We start from the raw sequence: 26088 nt of genomic DNA on the forward strand, positions 1-26088 counted from the left end.
TAATTGTAAAAAATACCGTATTTTAAAAATTTTCTTTTTTGTCATTCGTGGTTGACGGTCCCTTTAAAGGCTTTGATAAAAATTGCATCGGAAAACAGCACCGCAGCGGTTCTAGCTCGATTAAAGAATAGTTTAATTATTCCCTTTTTTATAAATTATAACTTATGTCGACCGGTGGTGATGGCATCGCTGACAAAGAAAACAAGAGCTGTCAGAGGACAGCGCGCTCGACTATTCCAGTGCTTGACAGTATAACGTAAGCCATCATGGAGAGGGGGGGGTATAATGTTGGTGTGTGGTCATTTAATAGATGATCTTTCAAAATTAAGGGAAAACAAGATGTGTTTGTGAAACACAATGTCCCCCTATATGATGTTTGACCTTGAAGGATGACCATGACCCTTCACCACTCAAAATGTGCAGCTCCATTAGATACACATGCATTTCAAATATAAAATTGCTAGCTTCAATATTGCAGAAGTGACATTACATGAGCAATTTTTACCCATATATTTGACATTGAAGAATGCCCTTGACCTTGACCTTTCACCACTCAAAATGTGCAGCTCCATGAGATACACATGCATGAATATTGAAAATCTGCAAAAGTGTACATTAAATGAGCGATTTTTACCAATATATTTGACCTTTGACCTTGAAGGATGACCTTGACCTTGACCTTTCACCGCTCAAAATGTGCAGCTCCATGAGATACATATGCATGCCAAATATCAAGTTGCTATCTTCAATATTGCAAAAGTTATTGCAAATGTTAAAGTTGGCGCAAACCAACCAACAGACCAAACAACAGACCAACCAACCAACCAACAGACAGGGCAAAAACAAAATGTCCCCCACTACTATAGTGGGGGACATAATAAAAAAATATTATTTTTTTTTGGGGGGGTTCTGGGGTGGGGCATGGGGGATGGTTTGGGTGGAGTGCATTGTGGTATGTCAGGTAAGTGTTGTTTTGTCAAAGTATGAATCAAATGTGATCATAAATTAAGAAGTTATGGCAATTTAAGCAAAATGTTCAATTATCTAAGTATAAAAGGGGCCATCATTCTGTCAAAATGCTTGATACAGTTGTCTGCTCTTGTTTAAATATTGGGATCATGATGGTAAAGGAGTAAGCAAAATATCAAAGCAATATGTCAAAGGACAGAAAATATTTGAGGTGGTACGAAAACCCTAACATAGATTTATCAATAAAATGCATATTCTAAGTATAAAAGAGGCAATAATTCTGTTAAAATGCTTGATACAGTTGTCTGCTCTTGTTTATAGATTGGGGTCATGTTGGTAAAGAAGTATGCAAAATATAAAAGCAATATGTCAAAGGACATAGGAAATATTTGGGGTGGTACGCAAACTTTAACATTTGCACGCTAACGCTAATGGGAACGCCGACGCCGGGGTGAGTAGGATAGCTCCACTAAATATATTTCATATATAATAGTCGAGCTAAAAATAAAGAATGAATTCTGATAAAAAACAATTACAGTGTAAACGATGTTTTTCATCTTTATATATATTTAATTCATGATTGAACAAGAGCTGTCTCCATAGGAAGACAAAAAAAAGCTTTTTCAAAACCTTAACGCAGACTTCGAAACCTAAACGCGGACCCTAAATTCAAGGTCAAGGTCAAAGGGGTCAAAGTTTGTGTGCCTATGGAAAGGTCTTGTCCATGTATACATGCATACCAAATATGAAGGATACATCTGAAGCGACATAGAAGTTATGAGCATTTTTCGAAACCTAAATGCAAAAGTGTGACGGACAGACGGACAGACAGACAGACAGACAGAAATGCTATTACTATATGCCCACCTTCGTGGGCATAACAATTTAAGGCTGACATGTAACTGGTTCACCAAGAGAACAAAAGGATAACCTGTTAACTGGTTGTATGTTGAATCCCTTATTTGAATTGATTTTGGAATTGAAGCAAAGCTACTTTCCTTGTCTCAACGTTGGTTTGGAGTTTCACAGTCAGTTATAATGGTTAAAGTTTTTTGGTCAGCCGGTTCTTAGGAAAACATTGTTGGGTTTTATTCAAATTTAAACAGTTCTTCCAAATGAAGATGAACTCGTGTGCAGAATTTGGTAACTCTTGTTAATGCTGATCTACATTAATGCATTTGGAATTTATAAACGCATGCCTACCATCAAGGTCGATTAAAAGTTTTCAGTGAGCTAGTTTCTTAGAAATGCTTGAATAGGTTTAAGCTAAGCTTACAAGGCAACTACTACCCTAATATAATTAACCCATTGAACAATTTGCATATAACTGACCTAAACAAAGTACAAAAATGAACCAAGATGTGTTTGTGAAACACTATGTCATTGTCCCCCCCATATATTTGACCTTTGACCTTGAAGGATGACCAGGACCTTTCACCACTCAAAATGTGCAGCTCCATGAGATACACATGGATGCCAAATATCAACTTGCTATCTTCAATATTGCAAAAGTTCTGGCCAATGTTAAAGTTTGACATAAACAAACCAACAAACAAACCAACAAACAGACAGGGCAAAAACAATATGTCCCCCAGTAAAGACTGGGGTACATAATGTCCCCCAGTAAAGACTGGGGGACTTCAAAACAAATTATTATTTTTTAAATAGATTGTGGCACAATTCGTTCAGGGTTTGTATACATAAACTTTTATAATACACATATATAAAACAGGTAGTCAAACTAGAGCTTTGTCACAGACTTGACGATTACCCCCACATGCCACATTGACACAGACTATTGTGCATGTTGTCTTCACAAAAAACAGCGGACACCATGCTCAATGTTTAAAACGCACTAAGTGAACCTTTGACCTAGTTGTTGACCTGGCATGGCCCAATTGCAAACTTGACCAACACTTCATCTAGATACAACTTCTGACCAAGCGTGGTGAAGATTGGATGAAAGCTACTTGAATTAGAGAGCGGACACCATGCTGAATGTGTATAACATTAACTATTAAGTGACCCCGTGACCTAGTTTTTGATCTGGCATGGCAATGTTTGAACATGGCCTTAAGATCACCAAGATAAAACTTCTGACCAAGTTTGGTGAAGATCGGATGAAAACTACTTAAATTAGAGAGCGGACACCATGCTGAATGTAAAACAAGAGGGCCTGAAAGGTCCAAAGTCGCTCACCTGAGATTCAAAGGAACTGACCTGTCCTGTGCAGCCCAAGATGTAATAAGAACATAATGTTCTTACCAACTTTCATGACTAGTGAACCCTGGCAGCCACGTTTTTTCAACAGACCAGAACCATTTTCATAAACATCCAAGAAATCATTTAAACAAATATACTGACAAAGTTTCATAAAGATTCATAAGTCCATATAAGGAAAAATGCCCCGCCCACTGGTGGCCATGTCTTTCAAACAACTTTTCGAACTTGTCCAAAATATCATTGGGACAAATCTTCTGACAAAGCTTCATGATGATCGTACAATAAATATGGCTTCTAGAGTGTTAACAAGGTTTAACTATAGCTGTATAAGGAAAAATGCCACGCCCCCTTGGTGTCCATGTTTTTTAAGCAACCGGAACCATTTTCGAACTCATCCAAGATATCATTGGGACAAATCATCTGACCAAGTTTCATAGTGACCAGGCAATAAATGTGGCCTCTAGAGTGTTAACAAGGTTTTACTAAAGCACCATATATAATTATATAAGGCAAAAAGCCCCGCCCCCTGGTGGCCATATTTTTTAAGCAACCGAAACCATTTTCGAACTCATCCAAGGTATCATTAGGACAAATCTTCTCACCAAGTTTCATGAAGATCGGAAAATAAATGTGGCCTATAACAAGGTTTTACTATAAACAGTATCCAGATTAAGTTTGCAAATCCAGATTATTTGCAAACTTATTTTTTTTATTTATTGAACAATTGTTATGAAATTTTGCATATGTGTAGGGGACAATGAGTACATACATATATTTGAAAAAAAAAGTTAAAATGTTTTTGGAAAAAAGAGTTATTTGTTGATAAAGTTGCCATCCCCCGTGGAATTCCAACGGGGTTTTGGCTCCCCCGTTAAGAATTGCAATTCTCTAACATGAGATTTTCCAGACAAGAGAATTTTACCTATATTTTACAAAAAAATAATTTAAATATAATGCTTTGTTTTCTGTTCCAATGTTTACAAAAACACATGCCCACAAGTCATAATTGTACGAAATATGTACTTAAATAAGAAAATAAAGTGTTTGTAGATTTTCTTCCCCGGTGGGTATTTACGGGAGCCCCCGCCAAACTCCCATTTCCATTAAACACCCATGGGAGGTTTGATGGGTGTCCCGTGGGAGGTTTGACGGGGGACCCCGTCAAACCCCCATTTTCAATGAACCCCAATGGAAGTTTCACGGGTATTCCCGCCCATTTACAAAGAAATCCCATGGGGGTTTGATGGGGCTTTCCATATAACTTTACACAAAAAACACCTTTTTGAGTAATCATATATGTATGTTAAATTCAAAATGCAGTAAACATCAGTGTAATCAATCAAATACAATATCAATTTTAGACATTTTCCAGCTTCCTTTATTCAATATTTTGCTGTCTAGTGCTACTGTGTTTAAGTTATTTAGTTCGCATATTATATTTTTTCAAATAATTGATTTTCAATAATAATCTTCTATATAATATACAATATTATGTATATTGACTCATTTCATGGCCGTCAAATCTGAAATAAAACAAAAATTTGTCCATATAGAATTACATTGTTGTTCAACAATATTTTTGAGCTAATGCTATATGGTAGCCATATGCCTTCTGTAATTAACAGTAGCAAGTTTATGTTAAAATATGTTTATCTAGGCAAATCATTGGCTTGCAATATATTGAATATTTTAAGGACACGAAAATATGTGACAAAGAGATTGATTTTTAACAAGATCGTTGCACCATCCGCTTGCTGGATGTCACCGTCACCGTTACAATAATAATTATAAAGAGAAAATACCGAAAATGAGCAAAGCATTTTCGGTTGAAGCTATTGTATCATACACATTAAATTTGATGAATTTGTGTAAAAGTAAAGTTGGTTGCGTTTTCAATATGCATAATATTGTATTTCTTAACGTTTTTAAACAATGTATTAGGGTGAAAGACGCAGATACGCAGCTTATCTGGGGCACTGCATTTCATGCAAAATATGTTTCAAAGCATTAAGGGTATTAAGGGTATTGCACATGCTTTCAGATAATAGTATATTTGTGTCTCACATTCACTGAAGCAAAAGTTGCTATCTATTGTAGTGCAACTGTTAAATTTTAAATCTAACTTTCATTTTTACCTGAAGTATTTAGTACAAATAACATTTCATAATTATTTGATTAGTTGATAACACTTTTTACCTGAGAAATGGGGTTATATTTTCAATAAGTTGCTAAGTTGCCAGTTGCAGACATGGGGTAATCATAATTATCATAATTATTAATCTGTTATCATCATGCTTATTAATTGATTCCTTTTTCCATTAATCATGGATTGATCATCAATTAAAGCTTTCGTATAACTTAAATAATAATAATATAGATTACTGCTATGTGCAAGAGGTCATGACTCATTATTATTTTATGATTACTTTTATGATTACTTTTGACCAAAAAGCAGATTCAATTTCAGTTCATGAAGACACATGACACATGAACAACATCAGATACTTGCCAACTTATCATGTAGTTAACTCTTTCAGTGCTGGAACCAAATTTTGAAGGCCTTTGCAAATAGTTTGGATCCAGATGAGATGCTACAGAACGTGGCATCTTATCAGGATCCAAACTGTTTGCTATTCTGATAGTATTCTTTAAAAAATAAATCCAAGAAAATGCTAATTTTAGAAATTCAGCAGACAACATTTTAGCAGACAACAAATTTCCCAGCATGCAAAGGGTTAATTACTCAAGTGGTGTAGATCTCTAATTGCCGTTGGCCCTAGGGTTATTTCAAGGGATTAAGTCTGAACAATAGTTATTATTCCGAACTTGCCTAAAACTCGTTTTTCCACTAATTTACAAATAAAATTGACCTAGATCCACGGGGTTGTGTATTGTTCTTCCCCCCTACTGGTGAAACTGGAGGGGACTTATGGTTTTTGCTCTGTCTGTCTGTCTGTCAGTCAGTCAGTCAGTTAGTCAGTCAGTCTGTAAAACTTTTATGGATCCTGCGATAACTTTAAAAGTTCTTCATATTTTTTTATGAAACTTGAAACATGGATAGATGGCAAAAGGGAGATTATGCACGTCATTTCATTTTGTTCCCATGTCAAGAATTATGGTTGCTATAGCAACAAATAGACTAGAAATATTGCTGAAAATAGTGGATCCTGCTATAAATTTAAAAGTTCTACATATTTTTTAATGGAACTTGAAACATGGATAGATGGCAATATGGAGATTATGCACATCATTTCATTTTGTTCCAACAAGAATTCTGATTGCTATGGCAACAAATAGACCTGAAATATTGATTATTTTGTTTATGAAGTCTTTAACTAACATTATCTATGAAGCAGTCTGTTTTGTTTTTTTGGTTAGGATTCATTTTTCATTTGTTAAACTGTGTAAGGAATGTATGTAAATCATTAGTAAGTGCATGTTGGTGTACTAGTGGCATGAATGAAATATTCTCAAAATCTTACTAAGTATCTTATACATGTTGCTCATTTGGGAGCACAAATGCAAACAAGATTTGAATAATGTGTAATCCAGACCCATTTTGAATACACAATTAACACCTTGTTTCAGTTTGAGTAAACCTGTGCAGGGTTGTGGAACTTGTTTGTTGTTTTTAATCCAATTAAATAGGGTAAATTGGTGAATTGTAAAAAGGTTAGATCACATTTATATTAATTTCACAAATGTTTTTCTTGTTACAATTAAATATGATAAATAAATAAACTATGTTACTGTAAACAATTGTATTTTGTTCATGCATTCATATGTATATAATCAAGTTATTGGATGGCACTGATATTTTAATTTGTAATTATAACTAATTTAGACTAATTAAAACAGAATTGCACTTTCCTAGCACAATATTTCATTATTAATAGTATATTTACCAAATGTAATCAAAACTTCATCATATTTTACTAATTTAACTCAATGATATTAATAATATTTATTAGCAAAAAAATGTAAAAAATAAATATTTAATGAATTTGTGTAATTTAAGGAAAAATTAATAACTTATTAAATTAACAAAAATTGTTTTAAATGCAAAAATATGAAATAAATCAGTTTTACAGAACACAATATCAATAAACCTAAATTTTTGTGAACTATTTTATTTGAAATTAGCATACACAAGCTGACATTTAACCTCAAAATGAACATTCCAAACTTAAAATGAAGCAAAATGACAAATTTTTATAAATTTTATGATTTGAGAGTGAAAAAAGAGGATTTTGACTTGACAACAGCTTTCATTCTAGTCATGAAGATATATCAAAGATTCATTTGTATTAACAAATGAAAAAGATGTCGAAAGTGTAACATATCTTTTGAAACCATCCCTGTTAAATACCACAGATGCATCTATGACTACCTTATATAATACTATTAATAAAGTAAATTTAAATCAATTCATTTATAATAATTAATACAGTGAGTGATAAACTATTCAAAAACGTTTTTGTATGATAATGTGCTAAACTGCTAATCTCATCTTATGAATGACTATCCCTCTTTAAAGATGTCACCTAATCTCATCAATGGTGATTAATTAAAGGGCCTGTATATTGCACCAAATGTACCCGTTATACCATGATGTTATCTTGTATAATACACTTGCTAATCTAATCAAATCTTGTATATTGCCTCATAAGTGCCTGATAAATTGTATAATGTTAGGTGTGTGTTGTAACTTTAATATAAGCGAAAACATTAAAATGCTGTCACATTTTTATGGCAACATATTAAATCATTTTTTTTTTAACTATGATATGTATGTATAATATTATAGTATTGCAGTAAATTCTAATAACAGAATGAATCAGTGTAAAATGTTTTAAGTATAAACAGGTATAATTGAATTAGTTTGTACCAAAATGAATTCATTAATTAAATAATCATAATTGTTTACTTTGTAACATATTATTCCACTTAAAATGATCATCAAAGAACATAAAAGGTGTGCTTTTACTCAATTCATTAATACAATAATAGTTTAATTTGTAACATACTATTTCATTTCAAATTACCATCAAAGAACATCAAAGCTGTGCTTTTACTCAATTTTTCAATGATCTCAATTAATAAAAGAAAAATTTCAGGCACTTATAACAACAATTATAATTAGATCTATTTAATTGGAAAATGGTCATGGGGTGAAACGTCCAGGGAGAAAACGTCTGGGGAGGAAACCTCTTAATTTTCAACACGTCAAATATAGTGACGATTAAGATTGAAAATAGTGTAACATATTAATAGGAACTCTTTTTGACATAGAACTCTACATGGCTGTCAACTTTAATTGTTATGTTAATCCTTTTTTGATTACAGATTTTTTGCAAGTTTTCAGCACCACCATATCATGTAAAACTGTCAATGCCGCCCAAACAACAAGTACCTGCTTTCGAACCCTTCAGTGTACATCATTGAAAATTAATTCACCCCATGATTTGACCATGGTCACGTGACTTGTCAAGCAAAGTTGAGAACGAGAATAAGACCATGTGTTTATAAGTTGTTAGAATGAAAATCATTACATATGTAAAAAGAATTATGGAATACTACAATTTTTACGTGTTTTATGATTACTCGACATATTTTTTATGCATTTTCATTGATATGCCGCTACGTGCAAGTCGGCATAAACTAATTACATATACAGTCAAGTTACCATTACCTGATCAGTAGTGTAATTCAGTTGTTCTGGTGAAAAGCAATCAATGGTTTGAGACTTCTTTTACACCAGTTAGATTAAATATTACCTTGGTTTAATGTTTTAGCACATAGTCTTATTTCTAAGCGCGGACAAAATGTATTTGTGATACCTTTATTCGCGTCAAAATTCATGCATTACCGGATCAGTTGTAGCCATAACAGATCACGCGATCGAAACCATTCAGGGGGGCACCTAACACGCTATTTGAACTGTTGAAACATGATCTGTGTCATTTACAATGAGCAATATAAAGAAGTGAAACTCCAGCTGCTGGAGCAGTATTTAATTTTCATTAAAAACAATTAGTTGGTCTTTTATTTAAGGCAAGTGACCGAATTCCCAAACAGTACAAAACAGCACAATACAGCACAATACAAACCAAAATAAAGTAACATTGCCAGTTATAAATTATATTCCTTATTTTTGTTATTATTTTTTTTCTATATGTTATCTTGTATCTACAGTTTAGGTATGATGTGTGAATTATCTGTTGAAAATCCTAAATAGATCGAAAAGATATGGGCATGTTATAAACCATGTAAATTGTTTGAATCATATCTAATCATTGATATTGAACATGGAGCATAAATAAAACATTCAGATTGAGATCATTTATTGAAAGAATCAACAGGATTTGCATATATTTTAATATAATATATTATCAATACGCATATTATCACACTTGATCGGTTATTGCCTTAATTCTTCATTTCATTTAAGGTGTTGCAAAATTTTAAACACTAATCAAAACTGAAATGGACTTTAGCAGGCACAAAGACTATTAAATGGCCTTTAAATTAATGCGTAAACTTCTTACTTTCCAACAGAGTTATAGCATGTGGCCGCAAATAATGTTCAACCTTGATTTGGAAATGAGACAGAAGTCAACAAAGTCGTATATACATGTCAGCAAAACATACCGAAATGTTTGACAAAGAGTAGCTCAGATAACGATTCAATCAATGCGTTTTGAAGAACAAGCCTTGAAAATGCTGTGTGCAAAAAATCTTCTAAAAATGTCAACTATTTATCTCTTTATGCAGACTTGAACATCAAAGTGATCCGCTATGGGTAATGATCCGGTAATGGTAACTTGACTGTACATAAAAAAGGTGACGAAGTGCGTGTGCGCGCAAGCGTATGAAATGTAAACAAATGAAGGGTTTGAAAAAAGGTGAGGTTCGAGAATAGGTACTTTAACAATAGATATAATTGTTTTTTGTGGTGATAATAGACCAGTTTACGAGTGACGTAACGCGCACCTGCAAAGCTTAGACTCCGCCCACTGGTTGGCAAAAAGAGGTAGAATTCATACAAGTGCATATAGAGAAGATTAACAGAATCATCATTTTTAATGATAATCATGCAAAATATCAAATATGATTTTACTAATTATTTCTGAATAAAACATAAGCATGCAAGGCAATCCATCTTTGGAACAATTATATTGTTGTTATTATTAGTTTTTACTAACAGCGAACTCGGGAGTGGAACACAATCTAAGAGCTCGATATGTGATGACCACAAAAATCTCTCTACTTGGCATTTCTTCGTGACCATATGTAGTTAAAACATTCTCATAAATTGATTTTTTTTTCAGAATAAATTAAAATTTAATGAACAAAAACAAATAAGGATGAAAACAAACAACCAATAGGTCAATTTTATGTACGCAACATAGGGTAACTGATTGTAACCTTTTTATGTCTGAAAAACCTTACCTTGTTACACATTAATTCAATTCCCTTGATTAATGTAATTGTTTTATTTAATAGTTCACACTAATTTTGACAATCTTTGTTGCAGCATTAGAATCCCGGTGTTTAATTGCACGTTTGTTCATCACAAACCGATTATCTCGATATGATAGGATACTGTCCAAACAAACAATTACAAAGGAAACATGGTGTCATAAACCCAGGGACCAATACTTGGATCCCTGCATAAACCACATGTGGCAGATCAGTGTCTGGTCATTAAACACAAGTAACGATACCTCCATGTCATCTCTTGGCATATTGAGCAGTCATTTAAGCCAAATTTTAAAGCTAAAATACTGAACAGTTGCTTCAATAAAATATTTTAACATTAAAAAAAGAAGACATTTGTCGGAAATGGATTAACAGGAACTAGTGTATATATATATATATATATATATATATATATATATATAAATACTATCGTCACCTTAGGGCGAAGTGCGCAAAAACACAGCACTTTGGCGATGTTTTTTAACTTCTTTAAACTTAGTTTATATTTAATAACAATCTCATAATTAAATAATTTATGAGAAAAACATTGTAAAACTATGAAAAAATATTTTAAATTTTGCACAATTATATGTTAAATTTCTAAATTTTCATTTTCGACTTAATTCTATTTCTACCTAATGCCAAAAAACCCATATAGAAATTTCACTTTATCTCTTCGATGCACTTGGGAGAAGGGAACTTAATACCGAAAACATACTAATTTACGCTCTACTTCTCTAAGACTGTTGATAAATTTAGCAAAAATAAATATTTAAATGATAAATTATAAATAAAAATATATTCTGCCGATACACGTCTGTAAACGTAACAGCATAATTTTATTATGCGTTTATGATAATTTTCTTACAATTTAATATAATATTTAATATTTATAATATTTATGTATTATCCGCGTGCTGATTTTTCTCTGATCTAAAAATAGAACACATACACTAAGTAAATGTTAGGAATTAGGGTGCACTCAGATATATACGTTTATTTTTTAGATTCAATTGCTCTGTTCGATCGCGACCTCGGCGATGCATTAAATTTATCCAAGTATTGTGTGCTTTTTGTTGGTTACTTCAGACGTTTGTGGAACATTCAAGATCTTACATTTATTTCGACTCACCTATGGTCGGTGTTGTGCTAAACCGTTACGACATTGCTTTGCACGAATGAATCAGTGTACGCCTTTTACTTCTGCTTTATTATTTGTTTACAGTTTAGTGCTTGCATTTATTGCGCCTAATTTACCTCACATTTACTTATCACGTGATGCTTCGAATAGCCAATTACCTTTATGGTTAATATTCTTATCAATGTAAGTGTAATTACAAATATTATATAAATTCTAATTTTGATAACTGAATAAGTTCTTTGGTGGATTTTGATTAGCGTCTCTATAATGATGGCCAGCTAATGGTTAAAACAAAAACAAAACGAAACAACGTAAAAAACGACATTGAATAAAAGTGTGGTCATCTGCTATGAACGTTCATTAAATACATAGCATTGCGAATTTAAAACTATTTGAGAGATCCCGAACCTCACACTTAGCCCAGCGATATAAAACACACATAAGTGTGAATATTCTTTTGTAATACAAATTGAAAGGCAATAAAAGAGAGCATATAAATAATTTAATAACGGCTATATTAATCAATGGTTAGAAGAAACCACAGCATCAGAGTTATAGTTTTCTGAGGCACGATGCAATGAACGAAATAACAAGTATCAATTTTTCTTTTCGTTTGAACAAAAAAAAACACAAAAAAACGCGTCTGCTAATTTATTTGATGCATTTATTTGGTTTTCACTTACGCCAGTATTGTATCGAAGTATATGACAACGCATTCTCTTACTGTCGTAAAAATAAGACCTCTCGATATAAGATTTAACGATATTTAATAAATGTATACTTTATGATTATACTTTAAGAAGAAGAAAAAACAGACAAACAAACATAACAGTGCACTCACACATATTGTGTATTAACTATTATACATAATACGGGTTCGATACATACAATATTCTCATTTGTACAAAATATTTGTTCTGATATCGCATAATTGGTATGCAATTGTCAAAAATTGTACGCCTGAATATTCATATACGGCTATAAACAAGCATGTTGCAATATACATATATTTTGCCATACAAGTTTTATAATTTCGCTTGCATCTTTCTATTTCTATGCATTTGTAGGCATTTGAAGGGAATTTTAAACACAGCACTGACCGCAGTTTTATCTGATATTTTGTGATGCTATGCAATGTAGGACCATAGGCGGATCCCCTAAAATCGCCAAAGTAAAGTCAATTCATTTGATGTTTAACACTTAACTAGATCTTAATCACCTATTTAAACATGTCAAAGCATTCAACATCACTATAATCGTGGCGCTTCCGGGGAGCTTTGCCCCCCTGGACCCCCAAAACGATAAACTATGCACTTTTTGGCATTAAAAGAAGGTACTTTGATGAAAGTATATAAGGCGTGACATGGTCGAGAAGTGGTTGTCAAAGCCTTCAAAATCACTAAAATCGTGGAGCTTAGGGGGGGGGGGGGGGGGGGGGTTGGGGCTTCGCCCCCCTGGACCCCTATCAGGACTATGCCCTGCACCCACCAGAGGTTCTAGCGGCCCCCCTGGACCACCAGCAAAACTTTGAATATCCCGCCCCCACCCCAAACCAGAAATCCCGGATCCGCCCCTGTGGACGGGTTGTTGTTTTGAAAATCTTTCTAGGGAAGCATATTTGTTTACATGTGTATACCCTGTATTTTTTGTACCCAAATGTTTTTTCGTACCCAAGTTTGTTTTGGCATACTTTGTACCCTGAAGTTTTGTGTTTTGTTACCGTTTTCTAAATTATGTATCTTGGTGGATTTGAGCAAATAATACAAGTATTTGTCCAGCGTAAAGAAGCCTGTACGTCAGGTATACCCTTAACACAGTATTGAGTTGAGGTACCTGACAGCTTTCATGTTTGTCGTCGGTTAATTGACAATCAATTTATATAAAGTAAATAGTCTATAAAATTGATCTTGGCAACAAAAATGTTCACACCTTAAAAAGGCACTTCACCATTTAAACTGATGTTAAATTTAATCCCAACTGCTTAGTTGAAGTAGTTTATTAATGTTTATGTTGAGTCATTTTAATACTGAAATAACTTTGCATAAAAATAAATCAGTTTCGTTAACACATGTTTTCTCTTATAATCACATGTGTAAACACGTATGTCCGAAAAAAGCATTGTCAACAATCTTGTTCATTTTTAGATCTGCTTATTCATTCTTAGAAAGATATTTTATTATTATGTATTTTTATATACATTTCCAGCATTAGGTTGCATTTTCCACAGTGTGCAATTGCTGGAAGAAAAAAGCAACGTATAAATACAAAGTTTTGTGCTTTCATTTCATTATATTACGGGCTTTTTGCAGCAATATGAAACACGTTTTAGCTTCTGATTATTTCCCGTAAGAATGTGTTTTGTTTTCTACGCAAACAGTATTATGTCGAAGTATATGAACGCATTCTCGTTATGGTGTCAGATTAAATATCGTCATATAAAATGTAACGACATATAATAAATGTAGATTTTATGATGATTTTTTATATAAAAATAGAACAAACGTAAAACATATTCACGCAAAGTGTAAATTGACTTGATTCACTACTTATTTTTCAATAAATAGTAACCTCTTAGCATTGTTCCTCTCATTTGTACGAAATATATCGCCCTGTTCTTATGTAATATGCATACAATGTACGCCTGAACACATATATGGTAGTCAAATAAAAATGCATGTAGGAATATATACATTTTATTATAATAGTTCATTATTTTGCTTGCATGAACAAACGGATACTTTCTATGTGTGAGTATTTCCAGCATTAGGGGGAATTTTAAACAAAGCGCTTTTTAGAACATATTCTGTGGTTGCATAATTTTTCTGTTCGTTTATACCCTGTAATCTGTTCATGACCATGTTTTATGATCAGAATGCATATACCGTTTTCTAAATATGCATTCATTATATAATATTATTGCATAAACTCTATCTATAATGCCCTCTGGCGGGATGCAGAAACTTGGCAAAAAGAGGGCTTTAACGGGAGAAATCATGTATTAACAATGCGATTCACGTGCCGTTCAAGCGCTGTAATGTGTTTTACATATCCATAATCTGGTCTACGCGCAGTTACTTCCCTTCTCCAGCCTTCGACGACTTTCCAAGCATAAATGGGGAACTGAATAAGCATCAGTTTCCACATGCATGCAGGGATAATGACTATTTCAATCCACTTTTCAAGTTACTATATCACCTGCACTCTCTTGACAACAGCTTTATTGTATTGGCAACGTCATTGAAGTTAAGGTTATTTACTCAACACTTTCAAAAGACTATGCTGTAAATGTAAGTGTTTATGTACCTTCAACGTTCCTGCTGTAAATTCCAAAATAATTCCTCATTTCTTACTTTACGCTGCTGCATTTCAACTTTGCATTAATCCACTGTTTAAACACATTTTTAATCGAAAACTGCCCACCGAAGGTAAAGCCTCGTCATTTCGTATGATGACCGAGTGAGGCATATCTAAAACACAACCTTGAACTGTATTTAAATAATCGAATTATTTTGTCGATGTCGTATGAACAAAATATTGTTTTCAATGTTATTTAAAATTATTTTGGTATGTGTGATTTGTTTATGCAATAATAGCGAAAATACCCATTTTCTCGGACATGATCATCTGCCGGCGCTCTCAAAATCCGTTCCTGCCCTCGTGCCTGCGGGCGCTCTCAAAATCCGTTCCTGCCCTCGTGCAGCGCACTCGGGCAGTAACGGATTTTTCGAGCGCCCGCAGACGATCATGCCCTCGAAAACGTGTATTATCCCTATAGTAAAACTCTAGTTGCTCCAGCATTTATTTAGGATAGAAAAATCATATTTTAAAGTACATGTAATCTATGTGATCATAAACGTAAACACAATTCCAATAGTTGTTACATCTTTTACATATTTTATTTCAGTTTTCGTGAATGTATAATTATGCATCATGATGGATTTCAACATAGCATACAGCATCGTTTGTCCAACGAAAAAGAGTCTGTACTATGGGGATGCCCTTAACACAGCATTAAATCGAAGTACGTGAAAGCTTTTGTTTTTGTCGTCGGATGATTTAAGTTCAATTTTTATAAATAAATTAGTCTATAACAACGCATTTAGAAATAAAAACATTCAACCTGAAATAGAACATCACCATTTAACTAGATGTTAAATAACAAATCCAACTGCTAAGATGAAATAGTTTATTATTTTTTATGTTTCGTCATATTAATACTGAAATAAATTTGCATAAAATTAATCTGTTTCTTAAACAAAGTTTTTTTTATAATCACATCTGATTATTCATTCTCAGACATCTAGTTTTATTATTATGTACTTTTATATACTTTCCCAGCATTAAGTTGCATTTTATACAGTGTGCAATGTTATGTTTGGTTTTATAAATTCATACTGACTTGAAGAAAAACAACATATGAAAACAAACATTTGTGTTGTCATTTTAGTATATTAAGGCCTTGTAGCAGCAATGTGATCACAATTTTAGCTTCCGCTAATTTCTGACGCATTTATTTGGTTTTCTTCTGAAACAGTATTATGTCGAAGAATATGAACGCATTCTCTTTATGGAGTCAAATTATAATAGCTGGACATGACAATTAACGATATATATTAATGTAGATTTTATGATTTTATCAAACACCCAACAGAAAACTAACATCATATTCACGCATATTGTAAATTGTCTTCATTCACTACTTACATGTTCTCCATAAATAATTTCATCATAGCATTGTAACTCTTCTCATTTAAACAAAATACTGATTCTGTAATCGATCTACTCTTATGTGATATGCATAATAGTTACGCCTGAATATACATACATGTACATGGAAGGCAAGTAAATAAACTTGAAGGAATATATACATTTTACCGAAATAGTTTAATGTCTGTGTTTATCCAGCATTAGTGGGATTTTTAAACAAAGTGTTTTGTGAAGTATACTAATGTAAAACTTCCGCTGCTCCAGCAGCACAGCATTCCCATCAATAACATTTAAAACATATTCTGGGGTTGCATACTTTATGTTTACACATGTTCATCCTGTAATCCATTCAGGACCATGTTTTTGTTCAGCATGCCTATAGCGTTTTCTCAACATGCTTTCATTATATAAGAGTAAAAGTCTAGTTGCTTCAGCGTTTATTTAGGATAGACATGTTATGATTTAATGTACATGTAATTTTGATAATATACGTTAACATTAATTCAAAAGTTGTGATATCTTTAATAATATTTATTACCGTATTCGTGCATGTTTAATTATGTACCATGATGGTGTTCAGCATAGCATAGTTTCTCCAACGAAAAGGAGCCTGTACTATGGGTATGGCCTTTAATCAGCATTAAATCGAAGTACATGAAAGCTTTTATTTTTGTCGTCTTTCAAAACATCTTCGTGGGGTTTTATAACTTTTGTTTGGTCGTGTATACCTTGTAATCCCTTCAGGACCATGTTTTATGGTCAGCATGCATTTAACGTTTTTTAAATATGCCATCATTATATAAGAGTAAAACTCTAGTTTCTCCAGCCTGTATAAAGGATACAAATGTTATATTTTAAAGTACATGTTATTTCTGATCATGTACGATAACAAAAATCAACAGATTTGATAACTTTTATAAATTTTATTACCGTTTTTGTGAATGTATATTTACGTACCATGCTGGGTTTAAGCATAACATACAAGTACAGTCAAACGTAAAGGAGGCCTTACTATGGGTTAGCCCTTTAATCAGCATTAAGTCGAAGTACCCGAAAACTTTTTTGTTTCTCGTCGGATAATTTATGTTCATTTTATAAAAAAAATAATCTAAAACAATGATTTTGGCTACAAAAACGTTTACACCTTATATAGCACATTTCCATATAAAAAGATGCAAAATTAAAAATCCAACTGCTGTTATTTTTATGTTCAGCATGCCTATATCGTTTTCGCAATATGCGTTAATTAAAAAAGGGTAAAACTCTAATTGCTCCAGCGTTTATTTAGGAAATAAATACAATGTTTTAAAGTACACGTAATTTCTGATTATGTATGTTAACAAAATCCAAAATGTTGTTATATCCTTTATTTATCTTTTAACTGTTTTCATGAATGTATAATTATGTACCATGATGGATGTCAGCACAGCATACACGTATTTTTGCAAAAAGGAGCCTGTACTATGGATATGCCCTTAAATCAGCATTAAGCAGAATAATATAAAAGCTTTCATTGTTAAACATCTCAATTATTCAGGTTTGATTTATACATAAACATATATATAACAACTATTTGTGGCAACAACACCGAATACAAAACATAAAGCACTTCAACATTTGAAGATATGTCAAATTAAAATCCGATTACAAAGCTGTTTGTTTATTTAATGTTTCGTCTAATGCAAACTAAAATTAATTTGCAAGCATTATTTTTTCAACAAATGCTTTCTTTTACAATCATATTTGTAATCACAGATGTCGGGAAGACAGCATCGCCAAGAATCTAGTTAATAATTAGATCTGATAAGTCATACTCAGACGGATAACTTTTTGTATATATTTTGCAGAGTTTTCAGAATTAAGTTGCAGTTTTACCTAGTGTACAATGTTAGTTTTGGTTTGTTCATACGGACTTGCTTGAGGAAAACAATATCCTTACACAATTTTTTTACCGACAATATTTTAGAGTAAGCACGTGTTTCAGCAACGTGATCGAAGTGTTAGAGTCTGCTAATTGAATTGATGTATTTAATTTGTATTTTGTCAAAAATCAATTGATGTTACATTATCGATATATGATAAATGTACATTTTGATTTATGATGTTATGTTTAGTGAGAGACGACACACATGCACACGTTTACGCATATTTCAAATGGACTTAAAACAATACTTATTTTTTTACTACTTTAATAATATCGCTTCAATGGATGCATTTCTTTTATCTATTTGTATTCATGTTCAGTATTGGGAGGGAATTTTAAATAAAGCGCTGATAAAAGTTTTGCTCCAATTTTGTCTTGTATTTTGTAATGTTTACATCGCAGCTTTCTGTTCAGGAAATTGGTCTATTACAGTGGAGAGCCAGCTCATTCGTGAGAGTTTTCTAAAGGTATCATGATCTTTTAAAACAAATAAGTATTTTTCAGTAAAGTGCAACCGCAATATGAAGTCCCCACACTGATCCGACATTTGTCTAGCCGTTCAAACGCGCGGTTGCACTTTACTGAAAAAATACTTATTTGTTTAAAAAGATCATAAAACCAATAGAAAACTCTCAAGAAATAGCGGGCTCTCCACTTTATCCCATTAAAAATGGTAAAATATTTAAAAAGAGATCCTTAAAAATGTTAACTGGGTCGCGCTTTATTCTCCCAACACAGATCCGAAAAAGTCACGTGGTATAGGCACCGTGTTAATGCTAATAAAGCGTCATACTGATACAACACATATTAAGATTTCTTTCGTTAATATCACTAAAGTCATTTAAACATTTACATTCATGATATTTATTCTTGTAAATAAGGATATACATTAAATGTTTTTAAATAATTTCTGAACATGTGTGTCAATAATTTTCTAAATGTTTATGATTTGTTACCGTTAATGTAAAAGTATTTGTCCAACAAAAAGAAGCCTGTGCTGTGAGTATGGCCTTAAAGCATAATTAAATCGTAGAATCTGAAAGCTTTCATTTTTGTCGTCCGAATAAGGCAAGGTCAATTCGCATCAAAAAATAAAATAATATAAGAACGATTGTGGGAAAAGGACCGAACAGAAGTAAAATAGCACTAAACAATTTAAACAGATGTAAATTTAAAATCCAACTGTAAAGTCGAAATAGTTTTTTTTGTTTTGTCTTATGCATGTTTAAATAACTTTACAACCAAACATTTCTTATTTGTATTTTCTATTTGTACAAAATATTGGTTCTGATATCGCCTTATTCTTATGCAATAAGAATTGAATAACCGACAAGGTTATACAAACGCATGTTGAAAAATATATACTGCCTTACAAGTTTAATAATTTCGCTTGTATGGACGCACTGCTTCTTTCTATGTTTATGCATTTAAAACATTTGGAAAAAAATTAAACAAAGCGCTTGCTGCAGTTTACTGCAGTTTTGTCGTGTAATTGTAATGTTTTGCATTTCAGCTTTCTGGTCAGGCAATGTATCACTTCCCTCACACGGACTAGTTACAATGAAGTAGGGATTGGTGTTCTGAAAATATTTCTAGGGAGGCATAATATTTGTTTACACGTTTATACCCTATAATACAGTCTGGACCAAATGTAAGGTCCAGTATGCGATATGACACATTTAAACTACCAATCTCTAGTTGCTCAAGCGTTTATTTATGATTGTAATGTTATGTTTTAAAGTACATGTAATTTCGTATCATGTACGTTAGCAAAATTCTAAAAGTTGTGAATTTTGTTTAATATATGTATAACCATTTTCGTGAACGTTAAATAATGTACCATGCTAGATTTCATCATAGCATAACAGTATTTGTCGAACGAAACGGAGCCTGTACTATGGGTATGCCCTTAAATCAGCATTAAGTCGAAGTACCTGAAATATTGAATACCTGAATATTTGTCGTCGGATAATTTAAGTTTAATTAATATAAATAAATTATTCTATAAAAAATAATTCGGCAAATCATATGATCACACCTTCAATATCACATTACCATTTAAACAGATGCAAAATTTAAAATCCAATGGCTTAGTTGAACCAGTTCATAATGTTTAATATTTCCATATATTAATATTGAAATAACTTTGCATAAAAATAAATCCTTTTCTTAAACAAATGCTTTCTCTTATAATCACATGTGAAACACCGATGTTGGGAAAATAGCATTGTAAACAATTTATGTCATTATTTGATCTGATTATTCATTCTTGGAGAGATAGCTTTATTTTATGTATTTTTATATATATTTCCAGAATTAGGTTACCTTTTCCACATTGTGCAATGCTATGTTTGGTTAAATTCAGTCAAACTTGCAGGAAGAAAAAACTATCGATACAAAGTTTTGTGTTGGAATTTTATTATATTAAGCGCTTGTCGCAGCAATTTGATCTACGTTCCAGCTGCTGCTTATTTCTATGATGCATTTAATTGGTTTTCTACTAAAACAGCATTATGTCAAAGAATATGAACGCATTCTCGTATTGGTGTAAAAACTAATATATCTCGATATAACAATTAACGATATATAATAATGTAGATGTTATGATGTATGTTGTATAAAAACAGAAAATCATCAACATATTCACGCATATTGTAAATTGACTTGAAACGCGTCTAATGTGTTTTCGAAAAATATTAACCTCATAACAGTGTAACTCTCGTTTGTACGAGAATCTGATCCTGACATCGCCGTATTCTTATGTAATTTGCATACAGTGTATGCCTGAATAAACATATATGGTATTGACATAACAACGCATGTAAGAATATATACATTTTACCATTATTGTTTATTGTTTGCTAGCGTATACTCTGTTATCCATTCAGGACCATGCTTTATGTTCAGCATGCCTTTAACGTTGTTTAAATATGCGTTCATTATATAAGAGTAAAACTCTAGGTTCTCCAGCTGTAATTTATGATAGCAATGTTATGTTTTACCGCACATGTAATTTCTGATCATGGACGTTAGCAAAATTCAACAGTTGTGATATCTTTCATACTATTATATTTCATTACCGTTTTGTGAATGTATATGTCTTTAGCAATGATTTAGGCAACAAAAAGTACATTCTTTAAATAGTACATCACCATTTAAACACATGAAATAGTTAATCAATGTTTATGTTGAGGCATATGAATACTGAAATTACTTTGCATAACAATACATTCTTATCTTTAACAAATATTTTCTCATATCATAACATGTGTACACACAGATGTTGGGAAAGTAGAATTGCCAACAACCTAGTTTATAATATTATCTGATTCTTTATACTTAGACGGATCGCTTTAATTTTATGTATTTTATATAAATTTTCAGCATTAGGTTGCATTACTCACACCGTGCAAAGCTATGTTTGGTTTTATTCATTCGGACGAAAAAAAAAGTATCAATAAAAAATTGTGTTGGCATTTAGGGCTTGTTGCAGCAACGTGATCATGGGTTTAGCTTCTGATAATTTCTTTTATTGATATATTTTTATCTGAAACAGTATAATGTCGAAGTATATACACGCATTATCGTAATATGTCAAACTAAATATCTTCATATAAAATATAACGATATATAAAGAATGTAGATTTTATTATGTATTTTTTATAAAAACACAAACAAAAAATGGTTAACATATTGACCTATATTTAAAATAGACATGACTCACCACTTCTGTGTTCTGGATAAATATTAACCTTATAGCTGAGCATTGGAACTCTCATTGCGCGAAATACTGATTTTGATATCGCCTTATTGGTAAGTAATGTGCATACAGTGTACGCTTGGATATGCATACATGCTAAGCAAACAAAAAACGTATGTAGGAAAATATTTTCATTTTAGCATAATATTTTAATTATTTTGCTTGCATGGACAAACTGATTATTTCCATGCGTGTGTATTTCCAGTTTATACGTGTTTACCATGCAATCCATTCAGGACCATGTTTTATGTTCAGCATGGCTATATCGTTTTCTAAATATGCGTTCATTATATCAGAGTAAAACTCTGGTGCTCCAGCGTTTATTTATGATAGAAATTAGTACATGTAATTTCTGATCATGTACGTTAACACAATTCCTAAAGATGTGATATGTTATATTTATTTTATTACCGTTTTCGTTAATGTATACTTATGTACCATGATATTGTCAGCATAGCATACACGTAATTGTCCAACGAAATGGAGGCTGTACTATTGGTTAGCCCTAAAATCAGCGTTTTGTCGAAGTACCTTAAAAATAATTCAAAATACAAATCCAACTGCTTAGATGAAATATTTTATTAATATGTATGTTTTGTCATATACATACTGTAATAACTAAGCATAAAAATAAATCCTATTCTTAAACAAATGCTTTCTATTATAATCACATTTTTAAAACATATGTTGGAAAAGTAGCGTTGCAAACAATATAGTGCATAATTGTATCTGTTTCTTTATACTTAGCAGTATATTTATTAATGTATTTTATATATATTTTCATGTTTGGTTTATTCATTCGGACTTGCTGGAAGAAAAGAAAGTATAAATAAAAAGTTGTGTTATGTCTTTTTGTATATAAAGGCTTGTTGCAGGAGCGTGATCAAAGTTTCAGCTTCTGATAATTTCTTTTATGCATTTATTTTGTTTTCTACTAAAACAGTATTATGTTGAAATATCTGTACGTACTCTCTTGATGGTGTCAGAATAAATATCTTCATATAAGATTTAGCGATATATAATACATGTAGATGAAATGATGATTTTTTTATATAAAAAACAAACAGAAGAAAACGTGGCATATTCACACATGTTGTAAATTGACTTGATTCACTGCTGAGGTGTTCTCTATAAATATTAACCTTATGGCATTGTAACTCTCATTTGTACGAAATACTGATTCTGATATCGCCTTATTCTTATGTAATATGCATATAATGTACTCCGGAATACACATATATTGCAGTCAAATAGAACCGTTGTAGGAATATATACATTTTCCCATTATAATTTATTATTTCGCTTGCATTCACAAACGGATTCTTCCTATGTGTGTGTATTTCCATCATCATGTTGATTTTTAAACAAAGCGCTTTTTAGAACATATTCTGGGCTTCATAATTTACGTTTACACGTGTATACCCTGTAATCCATTCATGTTTTATGTTCAGTATGCCTATATCGTTTTCTAAATATGCGTTTTTTATATAAGAGAGAGAAAAACTCTTGCTCCAGCGTTTATTTAGGATAGAAATGTTGTCGTTTTAAGTACATTATCAGATCTGGCTTATTCATTCTTAGAAAGATATTTTTATTATGTATTTGTATATACATTTTCAGCAATAGGTTGCATTTTCCACAGTTGTGACATTGCTGGAAGAAAAAAAAAGGATTACAAAGTTTTGTGCTTTCATTTATTTATATTAAGGGCTTTTTGCAGCAATATTTTAGCTTCCGATTATTTTATGTAAGAATGTATGTTGCTTTCTACGCAAACAGTATTATGTCGAAGTATATGAACACATTCTCTTTATGATTTCAGATTAAATATCTTCATATAAAATGTAACGACATATAATAAATTTAAATTGTATGATGTTTTTTTTAAAAATGAAATACAGAACAACGTAAACATATTCACGCATATTGTCAATTGACTTGATTCACTACTTATTTCTCGATAAATAGTAACCTCTTAGCATTGTTACTCTCATTTGTACAAAATATATCGCCCTATTATCATGTAATATGCATACAATGTACGCCTTAACACGTATAGGGTAGTCAAATAAAAATACATGTAGGAATATATATATTTTACTATAATAGCTTATTATTTCGCGGGCATGAACAAACGGATTCTTTGTATGTGTGAGTATTTCCAGCATTAGGGGGAATTTTAAGCAAAGCGCTTTTTCAAACATATTCTGCGGTTGCATAATATGTCTACTCGTTTATACCATGTAATCCATTCAGGGACCATGTTTTATGATCAGCATGCATATACCGTTTTTCTAAATATGCATTCATTATATAAGAGTAAACTCTAGTTGCCCCAGCATTAATTTATGATAGAAATGTCATGTTTTAAAGTGCTAGTAATCTATTTGATCATGAACGTTAACACAATTCCATAAGTATTATATATTAAAAGGGGCCTTTTCACAGATTTTGGCATGTTTTGAAGTTTGTCATTAAATGCTTTATATTGATAAATGTAAACATTAAATTTTAAAAGCTCCAGTAAAAAATCAAAAATACAATTTTTAAAAAGGAAACAAAAGTAGCCCACAGCAGGGCTCGAACCAGTGACCCCCGGAATCCTTCAGTAAAAATGCATTAGCCAACTGAGCTATCCTGCCAATAATACATAATATGCGTATTTTATACCTTATATAAGCAATCTTCGTAGTTTTACAAATTTAAACGACAACAAGAGACCTCTCCAAATTATTCAATCGTTTCGCGTTGCAACGCTTTATAATTTTTAGGTTTTTAAATCGTTAAAAGACGCATATAATGGCTATATTGGACCGTGGCAAATGTTCAGTAATACTGTTTCCTCACAAATATCATAACTAAACCGAACATTTGCGCATCTGAAACAACTTTTTTCAATTTTGTCAATTTACCAAACCGTGAAAATATCCCTTTAATATATTTAATTTCAGTGTTCGTGAATTTATAATTAAGAACCATGATGGATTTCAGCAAAGCATACAATCATTTGTCCAACGAAAAAGCGTCTGTACTATGGGTATGCCATTTACACAACATTAAGTCGAAGTACAAGAAAGCTTTAATTTTTGTCGTCGGATGATTTAAGTTCAATTTATATAAATAAATAAGTCTATAGCAATGCATTTAGAAACAAAAACATTCAACCTGAAATAGAACATCATCATTAAACTAGATGTTAGATTAAAAAATCCAATTGCTTAGATGAAATAGTTTATTATTTTTTATGTTTCGTCATATTATTATGAAATAACTATGCATACAAATTTATTTATTTTTTAAACATTTTTTATCTCTATTATCACAGGTGTAAACACAGATGTCAGGAAAATAGCATTGTAAACAATCTAGTTCATAATTACATCTGATTATTCATTCTTAGACAGATGTTTTATTAATAAGTAGCTTTTTATATACTTTCCCACATTTTTATCACGTGTGAAATTCTATGTTTGGTTTTATAAATTCATACTGACTGGAAGAAAAACAACATATAAAACAAAGTGTTGTGTTGTCATTTATTACATTAAGGGCTCGTAGAAACAATGTTATCAAATATTAGCTTCTGCTAATTTCTATAAACCATTTATTAGTTTTTCTACTTAAACAGTATTATGTCGAAGAATATTTACGCATTCTCTTTATGATGTCAATTATAGCTGGATATGACATTGAACGATATTATATAAATGTAGAATGTATGATTTTATTGAAAAAAAAAACACAACAGAAAACAAACGTTAACATATTCACGCATATTTTAAATTGTCTTCATTCACTTCTTACATGATCTCGATAAATAATTTCCTTATATCATTGTGTCTCTCATTTGAACGGAATACTTATTCTGATATCGCCTACTAT

At 31.8% G+C, this 26088-nt stretch overlaps 1 protein-coding gene across 1 annotated transcript in view; it reads right to left on the reverse strand.

Annotated features, from left to right (window-relative positions):
- LOC127842107 (uncharacterized) overlaps nt 1–26088 on the reverse strand; it is a 41381-nt gene that overhangs the window by 14070 nt on the left and 1223 nt on the right. The window lies entirely within an intron of this gene.

Source organism: Dreissena polymorpha, chromosome 8, assembly GCF_020536995.1.
Source record: "Dreissena polymorpha isolate Duluth1 chromosome 8, UMN_Dpol_1.0, whole genome shotgun sequence".
Taxonomy (NCBI): Eukaryota; Metazoa; Mollusca; class Bivalvia; order Myida; family Dreissenidae; genus Dreissena; species Dreissena polymorpha.